This window comes from Heterodontus francisci, chromosome 33 (genome assembly GCF_036365525.1).
Source record: "Heterodontus francisci isolate sHetFra1 chromosome 33, sHetFra1.hap1, whole genome shotgun sequence".
NCBI classification, from domain to species: domain Eukaryota; kingdom Metazoa; phylum Chordata; class Chondrichthyes; order Heterodontiformes; family Heterodontidae; genus Heterodontus; species Heterodontus francisci.
Window position 1 is genome coordinate 54,542,888 of NC_090403.1, and position 17,821 is coordinate 54,560,708.

Below are 17,821 nucleotides of genomic sequence, written 5' to 3' on the forward strand. Positions count from 1 at the left end.
AGCCACATTCCTGGTCAGGAATTAAAATTCAGCCTCCCATCTGGGATGGACACAGTCCTGGCGCATTTGGTATGAATTTCGTCCTGCACCTTTCTCTCCTGCTGTTCTGATGTACCTGGTTCCAGGGCTCTGCTTCCCATGATTGTTAATTGACTTTTGAGACATGCCAGCTGAACACAATCCTATTTTAACAGGGGTCACTGCACAGCAATCGGAAGCAGGAACATTGGATTAAAAAATCCACCTCAGTTCAGGGGCACCACAGGTCATTGTAATGTCTCCTTCAACCTTGTCTGAGATCGACTAACTTAGTATAGGCTGGGTAGAACCTGGCTATGAGCAGTGAAGTTTGCAGATGAGCCATCAAGAAACCTTAGTTTGTCCCCAAATCTTGGTAGGAAAAACTTACATTGATAATGATAGATCACATCTCTCAAAAATATATAAAAGTACTTCATATTGAATTACATTGCAGGGTGGTAATTACTGTTATGTAGTCAAATGTGGCAGTTATTTTGTGCACAGCAAGAGATGAGCAGCCAGTTAACCTGTTTTGATGGTATTTGTTGAGAATGATTGTTGATCAGGACACCAGGAGAATTATATTTTCTTCTTTGAATATTGCTATGTAATCTCTACCATCAACTTGAATCACAGTAACAGACAGATGGGCCTCAGTTTAACATCAGTGAAGGATGGCATCTGAACAATGTAACACTCCCTCTGTGTTGCACTGGAGTGCAAACCTAGATTAAGTGCTTCATTTACAAACCCTTCCACAACTCTCCTACTTTATCTCTGCAATGTCCACCAACCCTATAATCTCAAGTTATGGCCTTCATTCTCCCAAGTTTAGCCTCCTATATATCTCCTCACTCTTTACCACCAACCGCGTCAAAGCCCTACAGATGAACTTCAGCTGCCCTGATACGTCTTTACCCACCCAGTCTCCTCAATAAATCTTTCAGTCAGACCATATTGTCAATCACCTTCCATCACTCACCTCATACTACTGCCATGCTTTTGCTACCTCCAGACTGAAATATTCCAATGGCCACCTCCCATCTTCCACCCTCCATAAACATGAGCTCATCCAAAACGCTGCTGCCTGTATTCTAACTCCCAGCATGTCCCATTCACCCATCACCCCTGTGTTCGCTGACCTGCATTGGCTCCCAAGCCACCAGCACCTCAATTTGAAAATTCTTATCCTCGTATTCAAATTCTTCCACAGCATTGCCCCTCTCTATCTCTGTAACCACCTCAAGCCCTACAACCCGCCAAGATCTCTGTGCTCCCCCAACTCAGGCCTCTTGTGCAGCCCTCATTTTCTTCCCCTATTCATTGGTGCCCTTGCATTTGTCCCTTTCCAAAACTCTCCAGCTTGCTAGCTCTCTCTCCTTTTTTTAAATTGTTCATTAAAATCTACCTCATTGACCAAGTTTTTGGTCACCATTTCCTTATGTGACTTGGTGTCAATTTTTGTCTAATAACGCTCCTGTGAAGTGCCTTAGGATGTTTTGCTCTGTTAAAGGTGCTATATAAACAACAGTTGTTTTTGTTGGTGTCAGGTTTGCCCTGGTGAAGTACCTTGAAGTGTTTAATACATTCAAAGTGTCATATAGATGACTGTTACTGTTGGTATTGCTTTCCGGAGTGCATCTTGAAGCCACAACCTTCCAACTCAGAGGCAACTGAGTCTCACTGACATCTGAAATCTTGGTTGATTTAGGATGTGATCCTTGCTTAACACATCAAGCAGAACAGATGCCAGAAAAAAACGAGTAATTGACAGTAATGAGAGGAACACAACTCTGAAATGCTGATTGGAATGCACTAGCTCTGTATATTATCCAGGAGGCATTTTGTTGAGATCTAAACACAGGTTTGTTACTAGCCACCAGTCCAGTTCCCCATATTAACTCCAGACAGCCACTGCTGTCGACACAAACTGATCACACTTTATTATTAGTCGAGAGGCACATTGCCTGAAGGTAAAGCTGTAAGTTCATTTATTTAAGAGGCAGCTGCAGTTCAACAAATATTGGGAGAAAACTGTGCATTTTTTTCTTTTCTCTTCCTCCATCCCTCACCCCCATCACCATCCCTCCCCCCTCACCACCCTCAGATTACAACGCTCACTGGGGGCCTGCAAGCAAGAGCATTGTAGCTGAATCCAAGTGACAGGTCCAAGGCAGGGCCCACTTTGTGATGCCTTCAGCACTGTCAAAGCTTAGATTATTGATGATGGGGAACCTATTTCAGTTCCTTCTCTAAAGCCACGTCTCAGGAGCAAGGCCCATTGTGTATCTAGCTGGAAGGAGTTCATGAACCCTGAAGACTGAATGAGAAAGAAATCTCAGCATTTGCATGGGAGAGAGTGTTTTTTTCAAAAAAGAAAATATCTTTGCCTGTTCCTCAGGTTAAATGCGGACTTTGGCAACGAAACAACAGCTGCAGAACTTAACGGCAGCTGCTAGTTCTGGGATCTGCTGCCTTCGTTCACAATAGCTCTACATTGTGTGTGTGTGTGTGTGTGTGTGTGTGTGTTCATGATGAACACAGTGAACACAAGACTTCTCACCTCCTCTGCCGAAAGCACTGATCCTTTGCATGGGGTGTCGTTCCATTGACGCAGACAGATTGCTGGGACTTTGCCCAAGCAGACATTGGGCCCAATTTTAACTCTGTGCAAGTGGTTGGTTTTGAATGGGTTAAAATCTGGCCCACTCTCTCTGTGCAAGCCTGGGTTTTGAGCATCGACAGGGCTTTATTACAGAGGAGGGCAGCACACCTGAGCCTGATTCAGACATCACCCGGTATCTACACTCGAGCATGCTTTCCAGGCAGGTGGCAGAGAGTACTCTCCCTGGCCAACAGCATGGACACCAATTGAAATTAGACAATTCAGCATAAAACAGGGATTAAAAAGTAGTCCGTATGGCTTGGTACATCACTGGACAGTGCACTTCCTGTAACAAAGTCATTGAGCGAATGTGCACAATCCAAAATGATCAACTCAAATTGATAAGATGGTTAAATGGGGGTAAAAAGTGTCAAATGGAATTCAGCATGAGTTGTTGCACATTGGTTTAAAAAATGCCCACAGTAATGGCACTGTGAATGAGCATAGGCTCAGTGCTGGAGAACAGCAGAGGGATTTGGGGGTACAGGTTCTCAGGACATTGAAGGCAGCACCTGATGTTGATAAAGACATTAAAGAGAAAGGCTAATCCCATTTTAGATTTTATCTCAAGGAATAGAGAGAGATACATTAATCCCATATTCCCTACCACATCCCCACTATTCTCCTACCACCTACCTACACTAGGGGAAATTTACAATGGCCAATTTACCTATCAACCTGCAAGTCTTTGGCTGTGGGAGGAAACCAGAGCAACTGGGCAGAAACCCACACAGTCACAGGGAGAACTTGCAAACTCCACACAGGCAGTACCCAGAACCAAACCTGGGTTACTAGAGCTGTGAGGTGGTGGTGCTAACCACTGCACCACTGTGCCGCCAAATAACAAATACAAAAGCCAGGAAGTAATGATGACAGTATATAAAACCTTAATTAATAAGACTTCGGTTGTGTGCAGCTTTGGGCTTCGCACTGTAGGATGGATAGACACTTTAGAGAGGGTGCAACAGGGGTTGCTAGAATGTTGCCTCGTACAAGGAAATATAAATGCAAAGAAAGACTTGGAAAATATGGGTCTTTTCTCATTATAACACTTCAGATCACAGGGTGATATGATAGCAGTGTTTAAAAGGATGAAAGAATCGGGCAGGTTAGATAGAAATTGCTTCCAGAGATTGTGGGGTCTAAAACAAGGGGCAGTAGTAACAAGATTACATGTAAGGGATTTTGAACAGAGGCAGAAGAAATCTCTTTACACAGCGAATTGTGAGGCTGTGGAATTCACTTACAGGTTTAACATCCAAGATTAGATTGGATAGCTGGAAGAAGGAAAATGGGATTGAGATGTATGGAAACCAGGAGGGACTCTTTGGATAAATGAGACTGGAGTTATCCAGTTCTTCTAACAACAAGGTAACACACTGCCCAGGAGGAGAACACCACTGACATGATTGTTCACAGCAACCTAAATTTGCACATGGCTTTAAGTTAGAATTTGTTTGTGATCAATTATGTCACTGATATCCACCGGTCACAGAGGGATATGAGTGTACCGGTCGACACTGTGCAATTAATTCCTCTTGAAGGCCACCCAGGTGCACACTAAGGCCCAAGAACAGGGATGTGTAAATGCGATCAGGGCTTTTTGGCCATGAGGAGGGTAAATGCCAACATAGACTAGTTGGGCTGAATGGCCTGCTTATGCATTGTAACTTGTGTGTATTTCAATGGACAGAGGAAATGGGAGGGATCACTCTCCTCAGAAAAAACACTTAAGGTGCTGTGTTTTGGATGAACCCAAACTTGCTGGGGATGGAGCAGAAGAAGCCTGACATGAGAAAGGCAGGTGTTACAGTTTCTAAGCAGAGGGAAAGATTTAAGAGCATAAAAAGGCAACACTCCTAAAATGAAAATAATCGATCATAGAAACTATCTGGAAAGCTTTTAACATCTTTGCTATTAATTGGAACTCTTTGACTTGATTTTACGATCAGTGTGATTTTAACTGTGGTACTAACCTAATTAAAATTGGTTGAAAAAATGCTGATTGGAAAATCTAGACCTTCATGACCAGTACTTTGCAGAATTGTTCCCTGACATACCGAGTGGTGTTGGGTTGTGCCTGGTGTTAGCACCACATTTATGATATTTATTGCAAAAGTCCTGAGGTTTTACAAAAGGGCATTTTTTTGTTGTAGGGAGCACCTTAAAGTTTAATGGTATCACAATCCTATGAAGGATAAAAGCAGTGAGTTGACTTTCTGAATACAAGTAGACTGAAGCCTGAAAACCCTGAGTCTCAATCAATCGTTTTAGTTGCATTAAGGGAATTGATGCTGACTTGAAAGGGAGCCCCTGGCCAACCTGTCAGAGGTGACAGACTGATGTGCTACTGATGAGCAGACACAGAGCTCACTATGATGGCAGGCTGATTAGGCCTAAGACATGTTGTTGTCCATCGTCCTTGCCTCTGTTTCTAATTCCCCCGCCACCCGCTGCCCCCACCAGCACCACCACTCCTTCTCACAAAGCAAGCCTCTGGGAAAGCAGAAGCCCAAGTAGCCTATAGACAGATCGGGAGATGAAACACATCCCCCCAGTGTTCTCCCATCTGCTGATGGTGAGTTTACATTCTTTCAAATTGTAATTTCCCACTGAGCAACACAACATGTACACTGGGTTTGTTTTGCAAAGAGGAAATTCAACAGGGTTTTTACATAGTGAAGGATTCTGAACCAACAGCATTTCACAACCAGAAGCTGAACCTTTTGTGAGCAGCTGATTTCTTTGTGATTATCACCTTTTTCACCCTGGAAAGTTCGATTCTGTTTTTTGTTTTTGGAGCCTTGGAGAAATGTTCACTTTTTCAAACAGAGTTCAGTCATTCAAATAGTGTTGATCCAGCTTGCTGTAATGTGTGCTCAGCTTCAGGCCAGGAATCTGTTCTAACCCCCCGCCTCCCTCTGCTCCAGCGCTTCAGTAACAGCTGTGCTGTGCTCTGCCTAGTTTGGAACTGGGCTATTTAGATCTGGAAGGATCCAGGTTGAATCCCTAATCTGTGGTGAGGGTGATCTCTGACAGGGCAGATTTCGAAACATTGGCTTAACACCACAGAATCACAGAATCCTTACTGTGCAGAAGGAGGCCATTCGGCCCATCATGTCCACACTGGCTCTCCGAAAGAGCAAATCCCTCAGTTCCATTCCCCTGCCTTCTCCCCATAATCCTCAACATTCTTCCTTTTCATATAACAGTCTAATTCCCTTTTGAATGCCTCAATTGAATCTGCTTCCACCACGTTCTTGGGCAGCACATTCCAGACCTTAACCACATGCTGCATGAAAAAGTTTTTCCTCATGTCACTTTTGCTTCTCTTACCAAATACTTTAAATCTATGCCCTCTCGTTCTCGATCCTTTCACAAGTGGGAACAGTTTCTCTCTATCTACTCTGTCCAGACCCCTCATGATTTTGAACACCTCTATCAAATCACCTCTTAGCCTTCTCTTCTCCAGGGAAAACAGTCCTAACTTCTCCAATCTACCTTCATAACTGAAATTCCTCATCCATGGAACCATTTTTATGAATCTTTTCTATACTCTCTCCAATGCCCTCACAGAATTAAAATAATGCTGATTTATGACAATAAGACTGCCCCAGAAAGGAAAGGTGAAAATCACCCAGGATTCACGCTCTGTATCGCCAACCAGACACCTCTACTGCTGTGTGCACTACCGGTGAGGATAGAGTTGGGCTCAGCTATAATGGTCACAAACTCACTGACACTCAGGGATCGATTTTAACTCTCCCTTCATGGTGGAAACTAGGCAGGTGGGGGTAGGGTTGCCAACTTTGGTTGGACGTATTCCTGGAGGTTTCATCACATAACCTCTTGATTCTAACTGCTCAGCCCCCACACGCCCGCCATTGATCACCTGACACGTCTATGCTCACAACGCCTGCCTTTCCACAGAAAATCGGAAAACAAACAGGCTCTTCATTAGCTGATTGGATGATTCTTGACTGTCAGTCAAACAGATGTGTTTCCCATTGCTAATATTTTTATAATTAATAAACAAAAATCTACAAAGAAAATGGAAAAGAAACAATTTTTAATTCCCCCCCCCCCCCCCCCAACCACTATGATATTTCCCCTGGATTACTTGCAACATTATCCTGGAGAGTAGGGGCTGAATTTTTGCTTCGGGGGCAGGAAACAGGAGCTAGATTTATTTCCGGGTCCCGAACCCGCCCCCAGGGGGAAAGAGCCACCCTTTGGGATTTTGACTGGGGGGAACCCCTTCAATGTTCATTGAGACAGATTCCCTGTCCAATTAAGAGTGGGCTCTCAAAGCTAAAGGGCCAATCAGAGGCCTTCCAGCTTCAGAGGAGGCACTGGCTGCATGAATGGTACATAACTGAGAGGGTGCTTCAACATGGAGGTGACCCCTCACCAACCTTTTTTAAAAATCACTTAAAAAGAAAGAGAAAGCAGCCAGGCCACTACTGTGGGAGGGAGATTGGCGGGGGGAGTCCCTCTACAGGATGGCCTTTGGCTGCACCCGGACCCAGGCAGGCAGGGAGGGGCTGTAAGCCTGCCTGCAGTGCTGACATCATTGCTTGCCACTGGGTGCCTGCCTCCAGGCAGCTGACTGAACTGTTCCCCCGTCATGTCAGAAAACTGGAAGCCGACTGGAAAATCCCAGTCAGCCTCCCTTAACAGCCCTTAGCAAGGCTCTTAGCAAGCCTAATTGGCTGCCCACCTCATGGGAGCGGGCAACCTTGCTGGGCCCCAACCCACCTGGACCAAAATGGCCAGCGGCAGAAAACTGGCACGCCAGATGGTTCCAGTATTTTTGGGCCCCATCCACCTCTGCTCCCAACTTTAACAGGGCCTGAAAATCCTGCCCTAAATCTTCAATTCCTACATTTTCCAGGACAATGCTGGAGGTTTGGCAACCCTGAGGTGGGGCAGTTAAAATGTAGTGAGGCCTAACCCACTCCTTCCCTGCCACAAGTCGGGAGAGGGGTCCTCTCTAAACATGTAGACCAGGCTCTGATGATGTCATCTGGGTCCGAGCTGCTATTCTAACCTGAGGCTTGAGTGGGGGAGGGGTGGCAATAGACAAGGCCAGAGGAGGTCCAGCCAGGGAAGTTGTAAAATCTTCTTGGAGTTTCCTTGCAGGCTAAGCAGAGCAAGAGTGCTGATTTGGGCCTCACAAAGAAACCTTGGGCCTACTCCAACCTGGGTATTCTGACCTGCTGTCCCCAGACTGGAGCACTTACCTTAGTTGTTGGTGTACGTTCCCCTCTGGTCCCCTTGCAATGGACTCCTGTCTCCTGATTTTAACAACCTGGTAGCCACTTGCCACGATTTTCTGTTCCGTTTTTGATGGGAAGTCAGCAAACATGATGCTAATGAGACCCAGCCGCTACAAATCAGCGGGGCCTGCCTGCTCCCATTCCAGGACTGTCCCTGCCACTCACTAGGCCGCGTTCCCACCCAAGAGTTAAACTCAAGACTGAATCATTGTTTAGACTTGCAAACAATGACCTTTACACAAATTTTTTGATGAAGTTGCAGAGAAGGTTGATGAAAGGAATGTGGTGAATGTTGTCCATATGGATTTTTAGAAAGCATTTGATAAGGTACCAAATAAAAGGCTGGTTAACAAATTGAGGCTCATGGAATAGGAGGGTCAATGTCCAATTGGACAAAAAAAATAGGCTTAAGGACGGAAAACAGCGAATCGTGGTAAATAGTTGTTTTTCAGATTGGAGGATGGTAGACAGTGGTGTTTCCCAAGGGTCAGTTCTGGGACCACTGCTTTTTTGATATATATAAATGACTTGGATCTTGGAATACAGAGTAGAACCTCAAAATTTGCTGATTACACCAAACTTGGGGATGTGGCAAACAGTGAGAATGATGTGAACAGCACGCAACAGGACATAGATAGGCTAGCAGAACGGGCAGTAGGTGGAAGTTAATACTGGCAAGTGTGAGGTGATGCATTTCAGCAGAAGAAATAGGGAGAGGCAATATGTACTTAATGGCACAGTCCTAAAGAGTGTGCAGGAACAGAGGGACCATGTGCATTGATCTTTGAATGTGGTAGGACATATTGAGAGAGTGGTTAACAAAGCATATGGGATCTTGGGCTTCATAAATAGAGGCTTTGAGTACAAAAGCAGGGAAGTTATTCTGAACCTTTATAAAGCTCTGGTTAGATTCCAACTGGAGTATTGCATCCAGTTCTGGTCACCACACTTTAGGAAGGATGTGAGGGTCCTTGAGAGGGTGCAGAGGAGATTTACCGGAATAATTCCAGGGATGAGGGATTTTAGTTACAAGGTTAGATTGGAAAAGCTAGGGTTGTTCTCCTTAGAGCAGAAGATATTGAGGGGAGATTTAACAGAGGTATACAAGATTATGACAGGCTTAGATAAGTTAGACAAGGAAAAGCTGTTCCCATTAACTAACGGTACAAGTACTAGGTGACGCAAATTGAAAGTTTTGGGCAGGGAGAATATGAGGAAGCACTTTTTTATGCAGCGGATGGTAATGACCTGGAACTCACTGCCCACAAGGGTGGTAGAAGCAGAAACAATCAATGACTTTAAAAGGAAATTGAATGGCTACAGGGATTGTGCGAGGCAATGGAACTGATTGGATAGCTCCGTGGAGAATCAGCATGGACTTGATCGGCTGAATGGCCTCCTTCTGTGCTGTAAATGACTCTATGAGATAACAGGGATCTGCTTCCCCGACAATACTGCACAACTGCAGAAAAATTCCAGGGAAAGAGGAAGATGGAGAAGAAATCAGAAGGAAAAGCTTGAGGAGAGGGGGATTAAAATATTATTGGGAATCATGGCAGCTGTTTCCCACTTGCAAGACAAAAATTGTGATGTAAATAAGCCACTGAATAGACTAAACTATAAAGAAGATGGGCACTGCCTCCATTTCCTTCTTCCTGTCATTTCCTCCCCCGACCCCTTCCCGTCCAAAGGTACGGATATGCGCTGGGACATCAACAAACCAACAAAGTGACCAGTCTTCATGCAGAAGCCTAATGATGGGGGAGGGACTTCCATTATGGGGAGAGACGCAAGAAGCTGGGATTGTTCTCCTTAGAACAGCAAAGGCTAAGGGGAAATTTAATGGAGGTGTTCAAAATTATACGGAGTTTTGATAGAGCAGATAGGGAGAAACTGTTTCCACTGGCAGGAGAGTCATAACCAGAGGACACAGATTTAAGATGATTGGCAAAGGAACCAGAGGAGAGATACAAACAATTATATTTTTTACACAGGGAGTTGTTGTGATCGGGAACACGCTGCCTGAAAGGGCGGTGGAAGCAGATTCAAAAGTAACTTTCAAAAGGCAATTAGAAAAATACTTTAAAAGGAAAGATTTGCAGGACAATGAGGAAAGAGCAGCAGATTGGGACTAATTGGATAGTTCTTTCAAAGAGCCCGCCGAGGTATGATGGGCCGAATGGCCTCCTTCTGTGCTTTTTTAAACTCATACATGGGATGTGAGCGTCGCTGGCAAGGCCAACATTTATTGCCCATCCTAATTTCCCTTGAGAAGGTGGTGGTGAGCTGCCTTCTTGAGCCATTGCAGTCCATGTAGTGTAGGTATACCCACAATGCAGTTAGGGAGGGAGTTCCAAGTTTTATGCCAGTGACAGTGAAGGAACGGAGATATAATTCCGAGTCAGGATGGTGTGTGACTTGGAGGGGAACTTGCAGATGGCGATGTTACCGTGCACCTGTTGCACTTGTCCTTCTAGGTAGAGGAGGTGCTGGGTTTGGAAGGTGCTGTCGAAGGAGGCTTGGTGAATTGCTACAGTGCATCTTTGTAGGAGGTACACATTGCTGTTGTATGATTCTATGTTGAGTGTTACCAAGCAATTCAACAACAAGGAGCTAACAGCTAAAACTGATATTAACTACCAGTGCCCACACACGCACAGTAGTAATACATCAGATAATGACCCAAAGCACGAAGCCTGGATGATAGTTCCCTTCCATAAGTAACCTGAGGACATGAGTCAAACATATACAGTGTTCCACCATTTCCATGCCAGCTAAATTAGCTAACTCAGCTCACAGGATCAGATTAAACCTACAATTCTCCTAGCTTGTATGGCTAGTATCAAACCTTGCAGGAAAACATGGTGGGGGGTAGGGGAGGGAAGAAGTGTTTAGTTATGAAGCCCATCAAGTTCAGATGGTCATGTATTCATAATATTTATTCATTCAAGCAGAAAGGGAGCCCATCAGTAGTTTTTGTTAAGATGTTCAAATGGCAGAGAATGAGCTCGAAAACACTATCCCTGTTGAAAGACGCATAACTCAGATCTACTGTTTTTCCCGAAATAATTCACTATGGATGGGTTTGGGCTTTGGGCACCATTATTAAAAGTCCTGTATCTGAGGAACGTCAGTGAGATGTTTGATGACAAGTTGTCACCTCAGCAACTCACTGAATAAGAGAACATTGGGCAGTAGCAACCCACATCCTTTTACTCCATGGGTGGTATTGTGTACTGGGCAACAACACATTCTGATTCCATGTCAGCAAGGTCCCACACAAACAGCAATGCGATAATGACAAGATAATCTGTTTTAGTGATGTTGGCTGAGAGATAAATATTGGCCACTATTCCAATACTCTTAGTTAAATAGTTCAGTGGCAACTTTTATATCCACATAAGAGAGCGGATGGGGCCTTGGTTTAAGGACCCAACTGAAAAACAGCATCTCTGACAGTGGAGCACTGGAATGTCAGCCCAAACTGTGTGTTCAAGCCTCTGGAGTGGGGCTTGAACCCACAACCATCTGATTTAGAAACAAGAGAATTACCCACTGAGCCATGGCTTGCACCCATATAAGCAGTACGGTCAGAAGTCCTGCTTCCGCAAGCAGGACCCTGAGCTTCCGGTTGCTTGCCATTTCAACACTCCCCCCTGCTCTCATGCTCACATCTCTGTCCTGGGATTGCTGCAGTGTTCCAGTGAACATCAACGCAAGCTCGAGGAACAGCATCTCATGTACCGATTAGGCACACTACAGCCTGCCGGACTGAACATTGAGTTCAATAATTTCAGAGCACGACAGCCCCCCATTTTACTTTCATTTTTAGTCATTTTTTCTTCCTTTTTTTTTTACATTCTTTTTTACATTTTTTACAATCTTTTTTTTGCATTTATTTCATTTCATCTTAGTTTGTTCAGTTTGCTTACCCACTGTGGGTTTTTTTCAGGTTTGCACTTGCTGCTGTTCAATATTCAGTGTATTTACACCTAATCTGTACTAATGCTTTGTCTTTCAACACACCATTAACATATTGTTTGCCTTTGCTCCATGACCTTTTGGTCAGCTATGTGGCCTGGTCCAATCTAGACCTCCTTTGTTATCTCTTGCCCCACCCCCACCTCACTTGCTTATAACCTGTGACTTTTCTAATATTTGTCAGTTCCGATGAAGGGTCACTGACCCGAAACGTTAACTCTGCTTCTCTTTCCACAGATGCTGCCAGACCTGCTGAGTGGTTCCAGCATTTCTTGTTTTTATTTCAGATTTCCAGCATCCGCAGTATTTTGCTTTTATTCCATGACCTAACATTGAGTTCAATAATTTCAGAGCATGACAGGCCCCCTTTTTTTTCAGTTTTCCTTTTTTTTTAGTTTTACTTTGCATTTTTATTTCATTTTCATTTTATTTTAGTTTGGCTTGGGGTGATGCAATATTCACAGCCTTCCTGACCCTCACACATGAAAAACGGTCACTTGGATGAAAGTGCTAGTTACTGTAACCCCAGCAAAAGTCAGTGTCTTCCAGGAAGAACATTGAGAAGAAATGAAACTCCCTTTCAGTGGGTGCAAGCACTCAAAGGGTTAATCAAATCTCTCTTGGAGAAGCAGCCAGAAAATGAGCAGCAGTTCCTGTAGCTGGCATAAAACCAGGCAGCGATGTAAGAATGACAAACAGGTACATCATCCCATAATGAAATATTCCAGGAAGCGCCATTTACATCAACACACATCAGCATCAAAAATTGACAGCACTGATGGCTGCATTTATATGTACCTATTAACTCAGTAACGATAGAAGGCACGAGAGTACAGAGGGTTAAAGAGCTTAATAGAGGCAGTTAAATTTGTACTTACAGTGTCGCTGCCTTTTAGATGAGTGGGCAGCCATGGGGACTTCATGTCCATCAGGCACCCTCCCACTTTACAAAGAAATCTTTTTCTGTATTTAATAATTTAATCGCTTTCTGGTCTGATCCTACAGATCATTCTCACTGGCTAATTTATGTTGTTACGGTCTGATGATTTCCCCTTTTGCCTCTTTTTTCTCTCTCCTTCAGTTTTCTCCCCTCATTTCCTGCAGGCACCGAGTAGTTTCTTATTTGACTGTGAGGGGCATCACAAGTAAGCCTGATTGCAGAGGGGGAAGCAATGAATATAATCTCTATGCACTTTTTTTTGAGAGCAACAGTAGCAGGGCTCAAGATGTGCTCACCCAACCATCTTGGCTAAGACATGTGTGAAGTGTGTGACACAGGAAGACACAACTGTCAGATGAGGTGAAAGAAATAACATGAAAAATCTCCCCCAGAATAAACATTATTTTATATAATTGAGGTGTTTAAGATGATTAAAGGAGTCGATAGATAGACAGAGAGAAATTAATTCCTCTGCTGGGGGGAGTCCAGAACAAGGGAGGGCAAAACCTTAAAATTAGAGCCAGACCATTCAGGGGTGATGTCAGGAAGCACTTCATCACACAAATGGTAGTGGAAATCCGGAACTCTCTCTCCCAAAGAGCAGTAAAGGCTGGGGGGGTTGGGGGGGGGGGGTGGTCAATGGAAAACTCCAAATCTAAGATTGATAGATTTTTGTTAAGCAAGGGTATTAAGAGTTACAGAACTAAGACTAGTATGTGGAGTGAAGATACAGATCTGCCATGATCTAATGGAATGGTGGAACGGCTAAAGGGGCTGAATGTCCTCCTTCTGTTTCGATGTTCTTATCATATAAATAAAGAAATGGGTTACACAGCAGCCCCTCCTTGTGGTTTTGTAGCCAAATGCACCAACTCAGGTAGTACTGAGCCCCAGAGATGTGAAAGAATCAGGTGAGCAGATGTGAGCTGGGAGACTAGCATCTGTCTCACTATTACTGGGCTCAGGAAGGGAATAGTCAGCCAGGCTTCCTGTAATTGGTCCGTATCCGGTGGCTCATGATTGGAAGTGCTCATCTTCAGACTGGTTTTCAGTGTGATGCGTACTGCAGTCAAATTGCCGCTTGGAAGGGGAGGGGGCGGCCTTGCCTGTAAAGGTGAGCCCCAGCCCAAGTCAGTGCTTCCTGGTGAGGTAGGAGGCAAAATTAGCTCTTTAAAAAAAAAGATATACAACTGTGTTATGTGCTTAATAAAGCCACTTGCAGAGAAAGTACAGATGTCTTGTCAGCAGTGAGTCCTTGTGGCAACGCAAGGGGTGATCGCAGCCAAGAAACTGCGTTACATTAAGGTGATTTCCTCTGAGACTTTGGCTATTACTGTGTCAAAGAATGTGTCCCGCATGTGCTCAGCGCAGCCACTATCATAGCCTGGAGAAGGATTGCAAGGGAAGAATATCCTGTTCTTTCAGCAATGTCATCATCTGCATTAGCTGCAGAGAACAGAATGACATTATTTTCAATTCAAGGGCTGTGAACTAATACTGACAGTGCAATTAATGCAAAAATGGCCTGAATCTTACTGGAAGCCGTGTGCACAGATGGTGTAGGTATTTTAAGGGCATGGTGGTCTGTCAGCTGCCAGAGGGAGAAAGTTAAGGGGCACCTGAGGTAAGTCGCATGGTGCTATTGAATAGCATATGGTTAAAAAAAAAATCCTTTAAACCTCTAGAATGATGAGCTGAATTACACTGGCTTCAAATAATCTGACTTGCTCACAGCATCCTCAGATAACGGAACTCAATCAGTGATAGGTCACATGGTTCAAAGTCGCAATTTATACCAGCAATTGCAATGAAAAATCCAAGGTGACAGTTCATTTTGCCACTGACAATTCTTCGGTCTCACTCTGTGCGTTCCCAGTCAATTCTGCTGCAGCCTGAAGCTGAGGCACTGATGGGTTCAGTGTTTGTATTCTGATCGTCTCTGCTCTTTTTGAACAGGTTTCCTGTCAGGGCGATTGTCTTTGGGGAGGTTGTATTCTTTCCCCCATCCGCCCCTGAAATTTAAATGAATTGGCAGCCTCTGTGCCTCTGACTGCACCGCTGCTAGCCACAGACCACATGTAATGTGCCTGAGTAAGAAAAGATTAAAATGAAAGAAAAGGTTTGCAGGAGAAATGAGCGACAGAGAGGGCGACAGAATGCCCGCACTGGAGGCAATATATGAGAGAAAACAAGGGGAAAATTTTGTAAGTGACTGTAAGATGAGAAAGACAGATGGTGTGAGAGAGAGATTGTGTGTGAGAAGGTAAGAGAGAAAGACTGTGCAAGAATAAACTCCCGGATTTTAATGGCTCCACCATTGGCTGTTGTTCCTTCAGCTGCTAAGGCCCTATGCTCTGGAAATCCCTCCCTAAACCTCTCCGCCTCTTTAATTCTCCTCCTTTGAGATGTTCCTTAAAATTTGAAATAAAATCAGAAAATGCTGGAAATGCTCAGCAGGTCAGGTAGCATCTGTGGAGATAGAAACAGAATTAATGTTTCCGGTCGATGACCTTTCATCAGAACTGCTGCTTAAAACCAACCTCTTTGACCAAGCTTTTGGTCACCTGTCCTTATACCTCCTTATGTGGCTCCATATCACATTTTGTTTGGTAATGCTCCTGTGAAACATTTGGGACATTTTAATACATTAGAGGTGCTATATAAATACAATTTGTTGTTGTGTACTGTTAATGTCATGATTTTTAATGTGTATTGATCTCATGATTCTTGATGTGCACTGTACATTTCTAAGTGGCTCAGGTCAGTCTTTTAGGTAGTTGATTAGATTACTGTTCAGCCTCTCCCCACCCTACACCAGTGTTAATTGCTCTGACTGTTATTACTATGAACAGAATATTAGTGCTTTTATTTTGCATTCATTTCCCTTGTCTGAATTCAACTTTCTGAGTGGAGCACCATTCAAAGTGCAAGTGAGCACAAAAAGGTCAAACACTGGTCAACAGTGTAGTTATTGAATCATCCTCAGATTCTTTTACAGTGAACCACATAAGGCCAATTCACTGCCTCTTAGCAAGGTCATTACCCATTCATATGCTACATGGTATAGACTAATAATGGTACAACTCAAGCAATATGCTTTTCAACCATGAAAAATGACTTCTAAAGTGATCCCTACAGCCAAAGAGCCACTAAAAGAGTAACAGAAACTTCTGGAAATGCTCAGCTAGTCAATCAGCATGTGTGGAGACAGCAGATAAGTTAACGTTTCAGGTGTAGCCTTTTATCTGAAGAACTGAAAGGACAGAACTTGTATTTATGTTGGCACTTTCAAGACCTCAGGGTATTCCAAAGTGCTTTACAGATTATGAAGCATAGTCATTGTAAGATGGCACCTCCAACAGTGCAGCACTCCCTCAGTACTGATGTGTTATCCCAAACTAGGGACCAAACCCTCAACCTGCTGAGCTCGGGCAAGAGTGCTACCCATTGAGCCAAAGCTGACACACCATTCCATTGGCAGCTCTGGCCATACCACTCTCAGCTGACTGCTAAGTAATGTGTGATCACCTTGGGAATAATACACTCTGAAGCTTTATGCTCAGTACGGATGGAAGTTTGGCAAACTGACATCGTCAATTTGTTTCTTCTGCGACATGTTAGGGCCCCATTTCTCAAATTGAGTTGGTACCTTTCTAATAAAAACAGAAAGTGCTGGAAATACTCAGCAGATATGGAAGCATCTATGGAGAGAGAAACAGAGTTAATATTTCAGGTCGATGACCTTTCATCAGTAGTTCTGATGAAAGGTCATTGGCCTGAAATGTTGGCTGGAGTTTTATGCCATCCCAGTGAGCCAGATGGTGGCGGGGTGCCGTAAAATTGAACGGGAGGCTCTGGGAGGCCTTCCCGACCTGCTCCCGCCTCCACCCCACTTTACGTAGGGCGGGGCGGCACAGTGGCGCAGTGGTTAGCACCGCAGCCTCACAGCTCCAGCAACCCGGGTTCAGTTCTGGGTACTGCCTGTGTGCAAGTTCTCCCTGTGACCACGTGGGTTTCCGCTGGGTGCTCCGGTTTCCTCCCACAGCCAAAGACTTGCAGGTTGATAGGTAAATTGGCCATTGTAAATTGCCCCTAGTGTAGGTAGGTGGTAGGAGAATGGTAGGGAATATGGGATTCATGTAGGATTAGTATAAATGGGTGGTTGTTGGTAGGCACAGACTCGGTGGGTTAAAGGGCCTGTTTCAGTGCTGTATCTCTAAACAAAACAAAACTAAACAAAAAACGGGCCGCCTGCCCCAGGCCAATCAAGGCCCTTAAGTGGCCACTTAATGACCAGTTAAGGGCCTTTGCCCGCCTCTACGGGGATTTTACCTGTGACAAGCGGGTGTCCTGGAGACATGAATGGCCGCTTGGTGAAACCTAGTGGCCCTTCAGCGCACCGGGTGGTGGGGGGGGGGGCGTGGTGCCCGGACAATTGGGCACAGGGGTGTCCAATTGAGAGCCACCCCTGCTTCCCCAAACAACCACCCTTGCCTCGCCAGGGCCCAAACGATTCCCCCGGCAAGGCAACCCAAACTTACCTGCAGTCCTGGCTGCATGTCCTCGGCTGGGCTGCAGTCCCAGCAGTGGCCACTGCTCCCAGTGGCGCTGTTGGGACTAAGAGCTGCCGGCACGGTGATTGGTCGGCAGCTCAATAAGACGGGACTTCCTCCCTCAAGCGGGTGTAAGGAACCATTAAAGCTCGGGACCCATAAAATGCAGGACGGATCCCTGGGCTAGGCCGAAGCGGATACGCCACCGACTTTTACGTCGGTGGCCAGCACCCGGCCGCCCAATGTGAAATCCAGCCGGTTAACTCTGTTTCTCTCTCCACAGATGCTGCCAGACCAGCTGAGTGTTTCCAGCACTTTCTGTTTTTATTTCAGCATCTGCAGTATTTTGCTTTTATTATGGCACCTTTTTAATGCAGTGTGA

The 17,821-nt window shown here is 44.8% G+C and overlaps 1 long non-coding RNA gene across 1 annotated transcript in view; it reads right to left on the reverse strand.

Annotated features, from left to right (window-relative positions):
- LOC137348233 (uncharacterized) overlaps positions 1-17,821 on the reverse strand; it is a 103,054-nt gene that overhangs the window by 52,561 nt on the left and 32,672 nt on the right. The gene's annotated exons all lie outside the window — the stretch shown is intronic.